At 39.9% G+C, this 17,363-nt stretch overlaps 1 protein-coding gene across 3 annotated transcripts in view; it reads left to right on the forward strand.

The window, feature by feature from the left end:
• Positions 1-2,047: 2,047 nt before the first annotated feature.
• Positions 2,048-17,363, forward strand: part of COL14A1 (collagen type XIV alpha 1 chain) — a 206,602-nt gene continuing 191,286 nt past the window's right edge. For all 3 annotated transcript variants that reach the window (XM_037803228.1, XM_037803230.1, XM_037803229.1), the window contains exon 1: positions 2,048-2,210. The gene's annotated coding sequence lies outside the window, so the exon portion shown is untranslated. The remainder of the gene's footprint in view (positions 2,211-17,363) is intronic.

Below are 17,363 nucleotides of genomic sequence, written 5' to 3' on the forward strand. Positions count from 1 at the left end.
TCAGGCTTATCTGATTCTGGAGTCTTCCTCCAGTTTTCAGAGGACTGAGGGGAAAGGGGAAACAAAGTTGTGCAAGTTCTTAGAGAGAGATGCTCAACACTACAGTCAGGTCACAAACTCAGGACTGTGGAACTCTGGAATCAATTTCTGAGGGAGTGGAATTTTTTGGTTATCTTTGGAAAGGCCCCCGATATTCATATGTTTTGATTGAGAAGAGAGGCCTTTACTGGGATCTTCAGGTCTTGTTTCTATGATTCAGTTCTCAGAGCTCTACCCAGACTCCAAGGGGCTGACTTTAAGATAAACATTGAGTAAACACGCTCTGTAAGGAATGGAAATTCACACGTAACTTCAATTAAATGAAGACTGATTGAAACCAGCTACCCTGATTCACCATTTAAAGTGAAATGCAAGCACTCAAAAAATTAAAAAAGATGAAGGAAGAATGTTAGAATTTTTAAAAGTAAGACTAATTTTATATGATTACAAAAGCAACACACATTTATCCCACAGGATTTTAATTGAACAAATATTATGTTTGTCTATCTGTGGTATATGGAGTTTTGTACACATATTTCACATTTTAAAATCACCAGGAAAGCCTCCGTCTCCACTTTTCTATATTTCTATCATTGGTGCGTCTTTCCCCCCATGCCTAAAATTATGTGCCAACTTTCAGCTACCTCCTCCAAGGGAAATACAAGAAAAACTTATAGTAGATTCCGAAAACAGAGGACAGACTATGAGGGTGTTAGGAATTTGAATGGAGGACATTAGAAAGGAAATTTAACCAAAGCGGCAGGTGTCTTCAGGAATAAATGCTGCATTTGAGGAATTCTGGTCTCAGCGCTTCCATCTAGATAGGGTAGAGGATCTTTTCAGTTCCAGCCCTGTTCCCGACCCACCCGCGTAGACTCCAGGTGGCGCTCGCACCCTTCTCACTACTGTTTCTGCGTTTGGAGCCCCTGGACTTGGAGCCAGTCTCCTAAAAAGCTGCGCTGGTCGCCTGACCCCAAATGATTGCTTTTAGTGAAGTGCATAATCAAAACGGCGCCTTGCTGCGGCCGCGCGGTGTGGCTGAACTGGGGCCAGTCCGGAAGGAGACCAATGGACGCGGGGTCGGAGCCGGCCCTTTGCACGCAGCCACCGCAGCACCAGCCGGAAAGCTCAGAGCATGGGCAAGGGGCTGCAAACACACGCCAGTGCGGGGAAAGCAGAGCAGATGGCTAAGGGCAGTTTTGGACGATTACCAAGTCGGAAGGACCCCTTGGAAGGTTTCAAACGTCACGGGCCCTCCTTCAGCTGGGCATGATGGAAGCAGGTGCGGGGGCTCTCTAAGAGGACCACCTGCCCTCTCCCTTTTCTCCAACACTCCTTTGTTGGTGGTGAAATGTCTTTTTTTTTTTTTTTTTAACAAGGCTATCACGTATTTTCTCACAAAATTAGGGTCTTGGTAACATCTTGCAAAGTCTGAGCACCGCTGCTTTGGCAACTTTTGGTCCTTGATTCGGAAGAGGAAGGGAGAGGAGCGGGGGACCGACCTAAGCAGACCTTTGCAGTGAGTGCCAGCCCCCGGAGCGCAGGCCCCTTGACGCGGGAAGGCAAGGCCAGTCCTTGGGGCTGGGCACACAGCACCTGCGAGCCGCAGGGCTCGAGACCTCCCAAAGCCGCTGCGGGGCCTGGCTTAGGAGCGCCCCCCTAGCCTCGGTCGGAGTGGAGGGGTGAAAGCAGCTCTCTCCTGGCGCTTCACACTCGGCTGCCGCGTGCACCTGGGGTGGCCGCCAGGTCTGGGAGGGCGCTTGGGCAGCGCCGGGCGGGGTCCCCAGCATCTCCCGTGGGCGGGGGTGAGGCAGAAGGGGAGGAGAGAAAGTGGGGAACGTTAGAAAGTTAGGCCTGCCTCTCGCCCCCCTCCCGCCCCCCGCGGCCACCTTCCGCTCTATAATTGGCTGCTCGAGGGCCTTCCTTTCCTCTTATCAGATCCCGGGCGCACAGCGGGAGGGAAGCGCTGGCTAGGAGGAGGCAGCTCCGGGAGGCAGGGAGAAGGAGCGGGAGCGGGAGAGGGAGAGGGAGAGCAGCTAATTAAAAAGGGCAACCGTAGGGACGCGAGCCGGAGTAGCCGTAGGCCGCCAAGAGCCAACTCGCCGCGGAGCTTGGATCTAACCAAGGCGCCGAGGGTTCCCCAACCTAGGCTGGAATCTTGCCTTGCACAGGTCAGTTCCAGTTTCTCTCTTCCCCGGCTGTCCTTTGAAAAGTCTGTTCGTGAGGAAGGAAAAGTGGAGAGGGTTAGCCACCTGCAGATGTAATGCATTACCTCGGAGCTTCTCTGCACGCACAGCTAGGAGGACCCGGGGACGTTGGGGTGGGATGGGGTGGTGGAGGTCTTTGCGGAGGTCTCTGGACAAGGAGGATGGAGACAGTGGAGTGCCTTGTGTTGCTCCCCTGCGCATGGGACCTCCCCTTTTCTCAGGTGCTTGGGTGCTTTGGACATGTGGCGGGAAGGAGTCGGGTTTCGTTGCGGGAAAGTGGCGGCTCCAGCATTTCCAGGCAGAAGGGGCTTTGCTAAAGGCGACAATCTGCTGGGAAAGAGGCTTAGAGGTTTGTTTTGGCGGGCGTTACATGTATAGAAAGCACACTGTTTTTATTCAGATTTTATTGCTGTGACTTGGGAGAGCAACTGATGGAGATCATGGGGGACGAGGCTGGGGACCCGGCGCTAGACGAACCGGGGAGCAACCAGGCAAAGCGCATTGATGGAGGATGTTGGCCGCAGCCTCTCCTCCACATCTCTGCGCCAGGAAACCGGGATGCTTCGCGCGTTTTGCTTTGGTATCCAAGTCGCAAAGGGAGGTTATGGCCTTGAGATGCACAACCAGGCTGTAATGTTGGATGGTCCTCTCCGCCCTGACTTTTCCACACCTCGCATCCCCACCTCGCACCCCCTCTGTTATCCCTCTGGATCCTTCTCTGCTTCAAGCCTCCTGGAGCAGAGATGCATCTAGCCCAGCTGGGCTTTGGCGCGCAGTGCGCACAGGCGGGACAGGATTAGGGCCCGGCCAGGAGGAACCCGCGTGGGGCCGCTGGAGTGGCCTCAATCCCAGGCCAGCGCCTGGACGCCGCCAGCGAGCCCGGGAACACAGGCGCTTGTATCTTGGCGCTGGGTTTTTGGATCCTCTGTGGGAAGCACTTCCTGTGGCGTGCTAGCTCAGGGTTGCCTGTGGATCGCCCCCTTTGCTTAGATTTGGGCAGGCTTTGGATCCTCTCTTAGGGTCCAAATGGAGTTTTTGGATTTTCCCGGAAATGGTTTCTGGAGCTGTTAGTGAGAGTCGGGATTCCGAGAGCCCCAATTCCTTTCCAAGTTTTGGAGAATCTGCTGCTGGCAGTATCTGAAGGGGGGTGAGAGAGCAGGGACAAGAGAAATAGGAGTGTAACTTTGGTAGCTCTGTGGGGAGCAGAAATGAAAATGAATTTTCCTGAAACCCAGCTCTTAAAAGCCCTGGGACCCCCCCCCCCCCAATGGAGGGCGGGGAGGACCTCCTAGTAGCAGCATGTGATGAAGAGGCTCTGTTCAAATCCAATTCTGGACCCAGGGAACTCACTGGTAAATTTAGAATGGATGAATGGATGAATAGCATTGAGATTCTTGGTTATTCAGAAGACCAAGTTGGGTGGATTTTCCCTGAACCTGGACCCCATGGCTTGGTCCCAGAGGATACCTTATACTTTTCTTTTTTTTTTTTTTTTAAACAGCTTTATTGAGATATAATTCACACACCCATTTAAAGTGTACACGTCAATAAGTTTTAGTACATTCAGAGAGTTGTGCAACCATCATCACGATTTTAGAGTATTTTCATCACCCTCAAAAGAAACTGTACATATTAGTAGTCACACCCTATTCCTTCTCTCCAGCCCTGGCAACCACTGACCTGCCTTCTATCTCTGTGGATTTGCCTGTTCTGAACATTTCTTAGTTTCCTGTAGATGGAATCATAGAGTGTGTGGTCATTTGTGCCTGGCTTCTTTCACTTAGCATTATGTTTTCAAGGTTTGTCCTGGATGTGCAGGATACCTTTTTTTTTTTTTTTTTTAAACCCTCTTGCTAAATGCTGGGTGGCCTCTCCTTCTGCCTGGGGATCCCTGAATCAGGATCAACCCGAACCTCCACTGCAGCCATGACCTCCTGGGGGTCCCTTTGAGAGGAAAGAGCCACACTGCGGTGAGGCCTCTCAGTAATTCCTTGGGCAGGATTCATTGGAATTAATCAGAATTCCTGGAGCAGTTTTGGATAGGCTTCAGTATTAATGGGAGGAGCCCTTTGGCTCTTTTCCTGCTGCTAAAGGTCCAGCTGAGGATTCCAGACAGCTTTCAGGGCCTTCCACACATGTCTTGGTTTCCAGAATCAGCCCGGGCTGGCCTTTAGAATGAGCAGAACAAACCAGTGGATTTCAGAAGCAATGGGGCAAAGCCCTCAGCCTACCACAAAGGGACCTTGGGATGTGCTCTCTTTGGATCTTAAATACTTTCAAGTGTCACCTAGTAAAATGCAAAGAATTTATGCATATTTTTAGCTGACATTCTCCACAGTTATGTGATTCCAGAGTCACATTTGCAGCCACTTTTATCTGAACTCATCCAAATGACTGCTGTTTTCCTGGCCTGTGGTGTGCAATTTAAGATTCCTTTGAAGGATGAGTGAGCCTTCCTGAATTGCTGCAGGCTGGAAAGGTGTTCTTTGAGAACCACTGAGCTAACAAATGATCTGGGATTATGACAGTTGGTTGAGAATAGGTTCGTTGGTAAATGAGACAGATGTTTGGGGGTTGGCAGAGGGGAAGGAGGAGAACAGACAGAGAGGAATGGGGGTGAGGGAAAAAGAAAGTTTAAAGAAAAGTGACAAAAACAAACTTCCTTCTTGGCAGATTTGCCCTCGGATAGCGCTGGATGTCAAGAAAACAATTGTTCTCCTCTTGCTTCTTGTATAAGCACATGAGAAGTGGCAGGGCTCCAGTTACTCTTCTCTATACACTAAGCTTTGATTGTGAACCCAGTCCCACCCTGTTCCGGAGGGAATGAGGGGTGTGAGTGTGTGTGGTGGGGGTCCTGGCATAGTTTTTAGAACCTATTGGGTACCTGCCCTTTTCCTTTTCAGAATCACACTTAAGTCTCCCAGTTACTTGGGGAAGTAAATATTATTCCTCTTTTAGAGATAAGATCACATGAGCTTCAGGAAAAGAAATTACCTTGGCTGGGATCACAAACTCAGTGAGTGACAGAAGCAGGATTAAGGAATGTCTACAGTACACAGATTTGAATCCAAATCTCATTGGACACTGTCACAACTGCTTCTTTGATGGTGGGGTAGGGGAGGTGATAACCTGGACAGGATGTTGTAAACTGAGGCCACACAATCTAGTAGATGAAACAGAGAATGGTTGGTTGACAGCTATGGGTGAAATCTCAGCTTGCTCTTTTGTGCCTCTAGACATGTTCCTTAGCCCCTCTGCATCTCAGTCTTCTTATCTAGAAAATGGGTTTGGCAATACTTACTGGATTGTTTTAAGATCTAAGATAAGTTAGCCCATCTGATCCTTTTTCCTGCTTCTCCTTCCTCCTTCTTCCCACTTTTTTCTTCTTCTCACCACCCCCTTCCTCCTTTTACCCCTCCTCTGCTCCATTTTTTGAGGTGATGGTGTGAGTAGAAAGGAGAGTCTATGGGGAATCTGACAGCTGAGTATATTCTAAGTTAGAACTTATAGCTGACTTCACACTTCCTCAAGGTGATTTTTATATCAACTGTTTCATGCTTTCCTGCCAATAGGCCTTTGGTGGAACTACACTGGCAGGGGTCCCTAACTTTGAATTTTAGGGAGCAATGTTTGGTCTCTTTCCCCTCAGCAATTACCTGCGTTGCTTATGAAAATTGTCTAGAGGAAGGCTGGGCTTTGTTAAGTCAGCCAAAATGTCTTAGGATATTTCTATAACCAAAAAGGGCCACTGGGGGCCCTTTATTGACTAAATATCTGGATCTAGGTGGCTTTTTATCTTGGCTTTTCAAAGAGGAGCAAATGGTCTGTCTAAACCAATATTCTACTGCAGGTATTTTTCTTCCTTCCTTTCTCCACTTCCCAGGTCTGCCCCCTGCCAGTGCTGGCACTGTGCTGAGTACTCAGAATACAGAAGTAGGCATGTAGGTAGGTAGAAATGCAAATAGCCAATTACAATACAGTGTTAAGTGCTACAGAATGGAAAACAAAGATTGCTACTGTAGGAATCACAGGAGGAGCATCGAACCCAGACTGGGAGAATCAGGGAAGCCTTCCAAAAGGAAGAGATATCTAAGTTGAGGCATGCAGCGCTCCTTTTTACTGCTTGTAGACATAGATTTTAGTTAAAAATAATACCTCCATTTCCTCAAAGAGCAGCTCTACATCAGTAGAGAGAGAGAGAAAGAGAGAGAGAGAGAGAAGCCAGATGATGGGACATTCCTGAGTCAAGAAGCTGTCACTCCAATTTGCCTTCTATCAAACAGAACTTACAGCATCTAGTTTAAGACTGTTTGACCAACTGCATTTCTGAGGCTGATTTCCGGTTAAATCCCTTACATGTGAGTCATTCACAGGCCTGATGTTAACCTACACAGGATATTTCTGTGAATTAGAAAAAGTCTTCTTGGGGGGGCCTGTGGTTTGGTGAATGGACTATGCAACTAGGAAAAGACAACAGCATCCTTTCCTCCAGATGACATAGCTTTGCACTGGGGCACACAACTTGGAGAGCAGAGTGCCTGCTGATTTTAAGCCTTATTCATCCCCTAGGTCAAGTGCAGAGAGTGCAGCGCTTCAGCTGTGCAACTGCACACATCAGCCTCCATCCTTCAGCAGCATTAAATCAATATATATTTGTTCATTGTCTAGTATGCATGTTGAAAATTTTTGATCATGGATTAAACTACCCACTGAGGTGTCTTTTGGTACAGTTGTGATGAGATGAGTACCATTGGAAGGCCTGCTTGCTGATGGATCTAGGGCAGTGCTACTCAGTGTGGTCCACTGATTGGTGCCCATCCACAAAGTACTTGTTGCTTGTCCCTGAGGTTATAGATAAGGAAATTACACCATGATGTGGTCCATGATGTCATGAAGCACACAGTAAGTTCAGCTGAGATTTTTTTTCATAATACTCTTCCATGCAATGCATTGCTTTACATTCTGGCATAAGCTCCTTGTCTCATTGTGGACCAATAACAAATGGTTCACTGACTAGCTACTTTGAATAGCACAGCTCTTGGATTATTTGGCCAGGGAGGTGATCTTGGATCCTTTCTGCCTTTTATGCTATTTTCTTTTCTCTCTTCTCTCCCCCCCTCTTTTTTTTGTCCCTTCTGCTTTCTCATCCTTTTCTTTATTATTTTCTCTTCTACTCTCCTCTTCTTACAATTTTGTTTGTCTTCTTTTCTTTAATATTTCTCTTTTAAACAAAAATCACTGTGAATTGATTCAGCTTTCAATCTTTTAAAAGCAAAATGAGGGGAGCCCAAATTTACATGATAAAAAGGATGGAAAACAATCCCAAAATTAGAGGAAATTAAAAGAATGTATTCATATATTACTTATAAAATTAAAATTAATTTTAAAAAAAGAAAGTGATGGACACTTTAAAAATAATCGAGTTTGAGAAGAGAAAGGAGAAAATAAATCTAAGTAAAATTATAGATATGAAATGAGCATCTATATTCTTGAATATATACTATAAGCCAGGTACAGGGCTAGTGCTAGAGATATAATGATAAATAAGATCTAGTTTCTGCCATCAAGGAGCTTACAGTCTAGAGAGGAGATAACCTTTAGTCTTGGGCTAGCCAGAGATTTTAATTCTATCAATAGCTCTTCTAGAGTATCCAGATTAGTCCTGAAGATTTTTTTGAAAATCTGCAGAAAATGTTAAGGATAATTAGAGATTTGGGCTATTTCTGGATTACCTTTACCATATATGTGTATACATGTATATGTGTGTTTTTCAAGGAATTTTTTCATTTAATCTGAATTGTCAGATTTGTTGACATAAATTTGTTAATGGCTTTTCTTTTTTATCTTTTCATTTTAAATCTGTGATATTTATAATGATATCCTTTCTTTTATTCCTGGTATTGTTAATTGTGCTTTCCCTTCTTTGGTCCTTGATCACTTTTTCTAAGGGTTTTTCAAATTTATTAATATTTTCACAGAAGTAACCTTTGTTGATTTTCACTTATGTTAGTTTTATATTTCTTTGATTTTTTTCCTGTTATCTTTATTAACCCTTTACTTCAACTTAATTTGGGTTTAATTTTCTCTTAATTTTCTAGCTTCTTTGATGGGAAAATTGGATTATTGATTTAAATATTTTGTGTTTTTTTATGTAAACATTTAAACCTATAAGTTTCCTTTTAATTCTTTAGCTGCATCCTGCAAATTTTGACATATCATTTTGTTTTCATTCTCTTCCAAGTATTTTCTAAATTTTGTTCTGTTATCTTCTTTGACCCACAGATTATTTAGAAGCATGGTGTTTTATTTCCAAATATTTTGAGTTTAAAAAGATATTTTATTATTATTGATTGCTAATTAATTTTGTTATTGTCATAGAACATACTCTGCAAGTTTTCATCTTTTGAAATTTATTGAGTCTTATTTTATGACCTATTTTGCTAAACTTTCATAGACCCTTAAAACTGTACATTCTGCAGTTATTGGGTGTAGGGTTCAATGAATATCATTAGTTGATAGAGTTGCTTGCATCGTCTATATGCTTACATCTTGTCTAGTTGTTCCATCAATTCCTGAGAGGACCTAGACAACCAATTGACTGTAAAGTTCTCCTTTTATAAAATGGATATTAAGATATAAAAAATGTAGAATTGGAAAGGATCTTTGAGGTCATTTAGTCCAGATCCCCCTTCGCCAAATTCAGGAATCCCTTCTATGACATCTCTTATGGGTAAATCTTTTTTTTTTTTTTTTTTTTTTTTTTTTTTAATTTATTGAGGCTTGTTTTATGTCTCAGCATATGGTCCGTTCTGGGGAAAGATCCGTGATCACTGGAGAAAAATGAGTGTCCTGGTGATTTGGGATGTAAGGTTCTACATACGTTTGTTAAAATTCTCTGTATCTCTTTCTCCTTTCTTTGTTGCTCTGTTGGTAGGGCTCCTTTAGTATCTGAAGTAGGGCAGGTCTTTTATTGGCAAACTCTCTCAGCATTTGTTTGTCTGTGAAAAATTTAAGCTCTCCCTCAAATTTGAAGAAGAGTTTTGCTGGATAAAGCATTCTTGGTTGGAAATTTTTCTCTTTCAGAGTTTTAAACATGTCATGCCACTGCCTTCTCGCCTCCATGTGGCTGCTGAGTAGTCACAACTTAGTCTTATGTTGTTTCCTTTGTATGTGGTGAATTGCTTTTCTCTTGCTGCTTTCAGAACTTGCTCCTTCTCTTCAGTATTTGAGAGTCTGATCAGAATATGTCTTGGAGTGGGTTTTTTTGGATTTATTCTATTTGGAGTTCGTTGGGCATTTATGCTTTGTGTATTTATATTGTGTAGAAGGTTTGGGAAGTTTTCCCAACAATTTCTTTGAATACTCTTTCTAGACCTTTACCCTTCTCTTCCCCTTCTGGGACACCAATGAGTGTTAAATTTGGATGTTTTATTTTATCTATCGTATCCCTGAGATCCTTTTTGATTTTTTCAATTTTTTTCTCCATTCTTTCTTTTGTTCTTTCATTTTCTGTTCTGTGGACCTCTAGGACACTGAGTCGTTGTTCAGCTTCCTCTAATTTTATATTATGAGTATCCAGAGTCTTTTTAATTTGGCCAACAATTTATTTCCATAAGATCTTCTATTTTTTATTTACTCTTGCAGTTTCTTCTTTATGCTCTTCTGGGGTCTTCTTTATGTTCCTTTTATCCTGTTCCATGGTCTTCTTCGTGTCTTTTATATCTTGTGCCATGTTTCCATTCCTCAATTGTGATTGTTTGATTAATTGTGCCAAGTACTGTGTCTCTTCTGATATTTTGATTTGGGTGTTTGGGATCAGGTTCTCCATATCATCTGGTTTTTATCATATGCATTAAGATTTTCTGTTGTTTTTGGCCTCTTGGCATTTGCTTTGCTTGATAGGATTAGATTTTATGCTGTGATCTCGGGCATTCCTCCCAATTCAGGTTGGTGTATGATGAGTGGATGGTCACGTCTGTCCCCCTGCAGTTATTCCGGATTATTTACTAGTTGTTTCTGTTTTTTTTTAGTTGTTCCAGGGGACTACTTAGCTTCCACTCCTCTCTATGCCACCATCTTAGATCTATGGGTAAATCTTAAAAAGAGATTCTGCCCTTGAACTTCTAGTAAAAGAGAAGCAGTTCTAACAGGGAACTCTTTACTTGAGTTCTATTTTCAGAAACTGCACAAAAATAAAAAAATTATCTTTCACATGAAAGCTCCTCAAATATTTGAAGACATGTGTAATATGTATGTGATTCTTATTTTTCCTAGGCTAAAGATGTGCTTAAACATCCCTATTTCTTTCAGACCTTCTTTGCATGAACTAGTCAACTAGAACGGCTAAGTCTTTTTCTTATGAATTGCTCTTAAGTCTCTCACGTCTTCATATGGGTGATTATTTTGAACCCGTAGAGAGCTATCATCTGAAAAATGATAAAAATGGATAAGAATGTATTTTCAAATGCCTTAAAACTTGCCCCGTGAGTGCTAATTTGCTTTCCTCTAGTTCATATCTTTGTTTTATTTAGTCTCATTTGTACAATTAAGTCTAACTGGGAGCAAAGGCTTTAGTGAGTACAAGCACTAAATTGTACTTAGTGTCACCCACATAAATAATTGTTGACTTTGTCATTATCTGGGTTTTTGGTTGTTTCTTAAACCTTTTTCCAAGTTAGTCTCAAATATGATGGAGGAGACAAAACTTCTTGGTTCTCCTTCCTCCTTTAACATCTACCAAGTAAAAAATTAGTTGTTTTCATTCCCCTTTTCTTTGAGTTCTTTCAGCATGTTATGCATTGTACTAACATGCTCCTAGCTAGAACTTTTTGAGAGCTCTCTGCATTCTAGATACTTTATCTATATGATCATTCTACAAGGTAGATATTATCCTGTCCATTTTATTGGTAAAGAAATTGAATCTTAAAGTCTTTAAGCCAGTTAGTCAAGGACCAAATTCGCAGCTGAGCTGTTTTCTTGCCTATGTCTTCTATTCATACCACAACCTGTGCTAACTCTCTGTTCTATTTTATACCTCATTGAGCTTTGCAATACAGTTATTTGCAGTCTTCCTCTTCAGTTAAATTGTAAGCTCCCTAAGGCCAGGGATCACATGGTGTGAAGTTTTATATCTTTCTTAGTACCAAGAACAGTGTTTTGATTATATAGTAGTATTCTTAAAAAATGATTGTTATGATGAAAATTCCAGTAGTATAAATAATCTATCTCATGGCCTAGGCTGGATATCTGGTATGCCATATGACTAACAACAATTTTGTTTAAATTTATGGTTGTTTTTGTAAGTTATCACCAATTGAATAAAGCATTATCCAAGGTTTTGGTGTATATTTGTATCTCAGACTGAACAAGTACGTGTGCGTGTGTGTGTGTGTATGAGTGATTTAGAAAAACTTTAGAATAAATATTTCAAGGAATTTTGATAAACTGGCTGATGTTAGGCTGGGAGTTAAGTGATTGCCTGTATGTGCAATTTAGTGCTTGTACTCAGGGCCTTTGCTCCCTGGTAGACTTAATTGTACAAATAAGATTAAATAAAACAAACATATGAAATAGAGAAAAGCAAATTAGCACTCATGGGGCAAGTTTTAAATTACTGATTGCAAAATTATAACAGTATTTTGAGAAAATCTGTACTAAACATTACCAACTTTCTCAAATTTTGATTTATACCTTCTGAACTTAGAGCTAAGAAGCCATTTTTAGCATAATGGTTTTCAACCAAAAAGCTGAGGCAGAGTTATTTGTTGTTTTGTGCAGACTTTTGGGCAAAGTTTCAACAAACTAGACTTTGACATTTTGGTAAATGTTAAAATATCTCATGGCACTTTAATACGAATAAGGACTTCTCTTGCCCCTCTTTTACTGTCCAAAAATTTGGGGACTTGGCAGAAAACCTTGGGAAAACTAAAACTCTACTTCTCCCAACATGGTATTAGTCATTCTAATTTTTAAAAGACAACAAAAAGGAAGTGTTTAAAGATAGGCAATGGCTACATTTTTTTTTTCTGAATAAATAATAGTTTTCAAAAAAGAGTTGCCGAGACGAGCATAGCATCGATTGATTGACCGATTGATTTAAGTTAAAGTGCATGGAGCTCAGATTAACTTCCAATGTTAAACGTTTGTTATTGCTTCAAAACATCTGGATACAGGAACTGCAGTGCCCTGATGAGAACAGAGAAAGGCTGTATGGTTTGACTGTGGTTTGTCAAAGGGCGCTTTTCTCCTTTGCTAAAATAGTATTATGTTATAAATGATAAATGTTTCCTGATCTTGAAATGCATGCTGAAAAGACAAATGTGGCCTGTTTCTTTACCTCTTCTCATTCTTGTGTTGTAATGTTTGGGAAAGAAAATCTTAGAAAGAATAATTCATCTGAGGTGACAGAGTGATTCAGTTGCTGTATTTTTCTTTTAGCCTGGTGGGCAGGTAACAGGGTGACTGGCGGATTTACTGGTGTCCTGGTGTGACAGAGCTGAAGCCTGCGTCCTTCATTTCAGATACCCTGTCTTCTTGCCTTCTGTCTGCCTAACCCATACAATCTTGTTTTACTTGCCCCTGTGAGTTAGGGTCTTATGTATGCCCCAGAGTTTTTCCTCCTATGTTTCATCAAAATTTACCCACCATATGTCCCATTTCCTTTGGGTCATGATAAATGGTTGGTTTGCTAATCTGTAATAAATTAATCCAGGCTAAGGAGCTATATAGATAATAGTCACTAATGTGTTGCCTGTTCTTTTAGAAAAAGGATTTAATGAATTGCCAATTCCATTTGGAATTTTAAGGAGTTTCCAGAATGTGAGTGTTATACTTCAAAGCAAATATTCTTTAACAATTAGATTTTGGAACTGTGGCAGGATGGTAGGAGAAGATATTTTTTGAACCCCTAAAACTCTGGGGCATTCATAAGACCCTAACTCACAGGGGCAAGTAAAACAAGATTGTATGGGTTAGGTAGACAGAAGGCAAGAAGACAGGGTATCTGAAATGAAGGGCGCAGGCTTCAGCTCTGTCACACCAGGACACCAGTAAATCTGCCAGTCACCCTGTTACCTGCCCACCAGGCTAAAAGAAATTTTATTAATTTTCATTATAGGATCTTAACTTGACTGTTTATCATAGCATATAGCCCCTTAATTGGCAATACAAAAGAGTTGCACTCTAGACTGTCATCAGATATTATAAAAAGCCTGGTTGCCAAAAATTTTTAAATGAAAAATTGCTCAAAGGATATGCAATCTATTTATTCCTCCGAATATGTTATATTACTCTGGAATAAAGCCAGAGTATCAGCAATTTATGTGCATAGGTCATATTGCTTTGAAGGTGCATAGAATTAGGCTTCGTTACATTCACTGAAATAATTCTTGGGTTAAAAAAGAAATTAAAACTTACATAATGCCGTCAAAGGATATTCTGAGCCAAATTAATGGCATTAAATAAAGAATAAATTTACATTAATTAAGTATTCAATAAAACAAACAGAACAGAAAATGAAAGAAAGAAGTAGAAAAGCAAAAGAAAGCAATTACTAATAAATCTAGAAATAAACGAGAAAACAAAAAGTAATATTGATAAGTTAAAAAAAACCCTTGTTCTTAAAAAAAAAACCCCGCAAACTGAACAGATCTATAGCTTATCTAATCAAAAGAGAAGAGAGAAGTTGGAAACACAGCAATTTATTACTAATAATAGAGCTAGAACCAGGAAAGAGAAAGCTTAAGTTGAGAGATCACTGAGTACAACTCTGTGCTAAAATTTTGAAAATCAAAACCAAAAGAATAATTTTATGGGAAAACATCCAAACCAGAACCAAGAATTTTGAAACCTAAGTAGATCTACATACAACAACAACAACAAAAAAATGCAGGAATTAGCTTCAAAAGGAGAAATAGGCTCATGTGTGTTTCCCACTAAAGTTATTCATAGACTTTCATAGAACAGGTCATTCTCATGCCACTTAAACTATTACAAAACAATGAAAAAATGGAAAGATTTAAAATTTATTTTATGAATTTAGAATAATCATGACAAAAATCCTCTAAAGAAACTATAATATAATTTTGGTTATTAATAAATAATTAGCTAAACAAATTCATCAGTTTACTAAAACAATAATATACCATGAACAGGTAGGATTTGTTTCTGTATTGCAAGGATTAATTAATGCCAGAAACCATCAAACAATTAATTACATTAAAAGGTTAAGAGAAAAAAAATTAACATCTTGACAGATGAAAAGTCACAAAGATGAAATTTAGCATCCATTCTTAATAGAAAAATACTCTTAGTAAACTAATAAGTGAAGAATTTTTTTTAACATGAAAAAGAAAATGTATCTGAGTCCAATTGCCAGGAATACAATTAATGGTGAAATAGTTGAGGCATTCTTAGAAAATAATTGTTTTGGGATTCCTGACCTATACAATTTTAAGAAAACTCATTACTTGCAAATAATGGGATTATCAACCTGGAAAATTCAAGAGATTCAACTGAAAAAATATAGAACTGGATAAGAGTTCAGAAAGATGGTCTATTACAAAATAAATAAATAAAAATCAGTATCTTCTCAATATTAAAAAAATAGTCTATTAGATAACATTGAGTTGAAAGATTCTGTTCACAATTGGAACCAAAACAACAACAACAAAGATAACCAGAAACAAACCTTGGGGTGGAAAAGGTCATTTTCCATGACATTGACTCAGAAGCTATAAAGAAAATTATCAATTTAGACTTCTTAACTTCAAAAGAACATTCTTGACAATAAACAGACTGGGAAAAATCCTGCAATACAGAGGTTAAAATGAATAATATATAAAGAGTTCTTATAAATCAATGAGAAAAAATACAAATAGGCAACAAACACAAAATGTTGTATTTTACTGCTAATTTAAAAATTAAATTAAGATGATGTGATAAATCAGCATATGTTCCAAGTAATTATCCTTTGATAGTAGGAATGATGCAACATGGTACTCATATAAAATGCTGATGGAAATGGAAATTACTGTAATTTTCTACAGGTTATCATGTACATATGTTTCAAAAACCTTAAAAACATGCCCCTTGTTTTACCTAACAGTTCCACATTTGTGAATTTACCTAAAGAAAATCAAGGTCATTTATTCAAGGAGACGCAAGTAAGGATTAAGTGTGGTATTATTTGTAATAGGGAAATTTGGAAACAATCTGAGTTTCCAAGTAAGAATAGATGATCAATTGTCATACTGTTGTACATATTGAAATTTAAAGTCATCCAAAAATGTTCACACTTCAGTAAGTGAAAAATAGATAAAATAGTGTATATTCTTTGCCATGCTTTCTTGTATTGTCTGTTTCCACTTTCCAATTAAAATTCATTATTTTTGCAATTAGAACAAAAAGAAAGATATTTGAAAATGAGAAGAAAGTAATATAAAGTGTGATGTCGTGGGAACATTTTCCTACCATGCTGGTCATGAAGTCTGCGTAGGTTGAAGCTTTGACTCTAGCTTTGTGGCTTGGGCAGCTCCTCCATGTCTCATTGTCTTCATTTGTAAATTGATGTATTAATCATGTCTTCTTCAAAGCGTTGCTGTGAAGGTTAAATGAGTGTATATCTGGAAAGTTCTTAGAATAGCCTTAACAAATATTAAGCGCTCAATCAATTTTATTGTGACTAGAATGAACATTTTTGGATGAACCATGGAAGAATTCTCCCTTCCTTCCTCCTTCCCTTCTTCCATTCCTTTTTTCCTTCTCCTGTTTCCATTTCTCTCTTTTTCTTGTAACTCCCTTTTCATAGACATCTAAAATAAAAACTTGAAAGACTTTTAGATACACGTTTTAGGAAAAAAGAGCCACGAGAAAAGGTCGAAAAAGTGGAGATTATCCAGTTCAGTGAAGAGAAAGCAAAGCAATTTAATAACGCAAAATTGTTTTTAAGTTCTCTTTGATCACTAGTAGAAAGGCTCTACATCTGCGCTTTGTAGGAAATATAAAGAAATATAAAGAAATAGTAGAACTTTTTTTTTTTAATATACATCTCTCTTTTTATTGCCTTTTTTTTTATTAAATTCAGTTTTATTGAAATACATTCACACACCATACAGTCATTCATGGTATACAATCCACTGACCACAGTATGGTAACATAGTTATGCGTTCATCACCACAATCTATCTCTGAACATTTTCCTTACATCAGAAAGAACCAGAACAAGAATAAAAAACAAAAGTGAAAAAAAGAACATCCAAATCATCCCCCCATCCCACCCCACCTGTCCTTTAGTTTTTGTCCCCATTTCTCCACTCATCCATACACTAGATAAAGGTGGTGTGATCCACAAGGTCTTCACAATCACAATGTCACCCCTTGTAATCTACATTATTATATAATTGTCTTCAGGAGTCCAGGCTGCTGGGTTGGAGTTTGGTAGTTTCAGGTTTTTACTTCTAGCTATTCCAATACATTAAAACCTAAGAGGTGTTATCTATATAGTGCATAAGAGTGTCCACCAGAGTGACCTCTCGACTCCATTTGAAATCTCTCAGCCACTGAAACTATTTTGTCTCATTTTGCATCCCCCTTTTGGTCAAGAAGATACTCTCAGTCCCACGATGCCGGGTCCACATTCATCCCCGGGAGTCATATTCTGCATTGCCAGGGAGATTTGCAACCCTGGGAGTTGGGTCCCACGTAAGGGGGAGGGCAGCGAGTTCACCTGTCGAGATGGCTCAGTTAGAGAGAGAGAGGGCCACATCTGAGCAACAAAGAGGTACTCAGGGGGAGACTCTTAGGCACAATTACATGCAAGTTTAGACTCTCCTTTGTGGCTAACGAGCTTCATAAGGGCAAGTCCCATGATCGAGGGCTCAGCACATCAAACCACCAGTCCCAATGTTTGTGACAACATCAACACCAGTCCAAATGAGGATGTCCAACACATCCGCACCTTCTCTCAGATCCTCAGGGCTGAGGAGGGGGAGGCTGTAAATATATTTTTTATTATCTGCCCAAATTACTCTGGGATGTGTCACTAAGAAATAGTAGAACTTTTAACTTTATGTGCTAAAGATGGAAGAAGAACATTACTGACAAGGAGATTTCGATTGAC

This window comes from Choloepus didactylus, chromosome 14, assembly GCF_015220235.1.
Source record: "Choloepus didactylus isolate mChoDid1 chromosome 14, mChoDid1.pri, whole genome shotgun sequence".
Classification (NCBI taxonomy): Eukaryota; Metazoa; Chordata; class Mammalia; order Pilosa; family Megalonychidae; genus Choloepus; species Choloepus didactylus.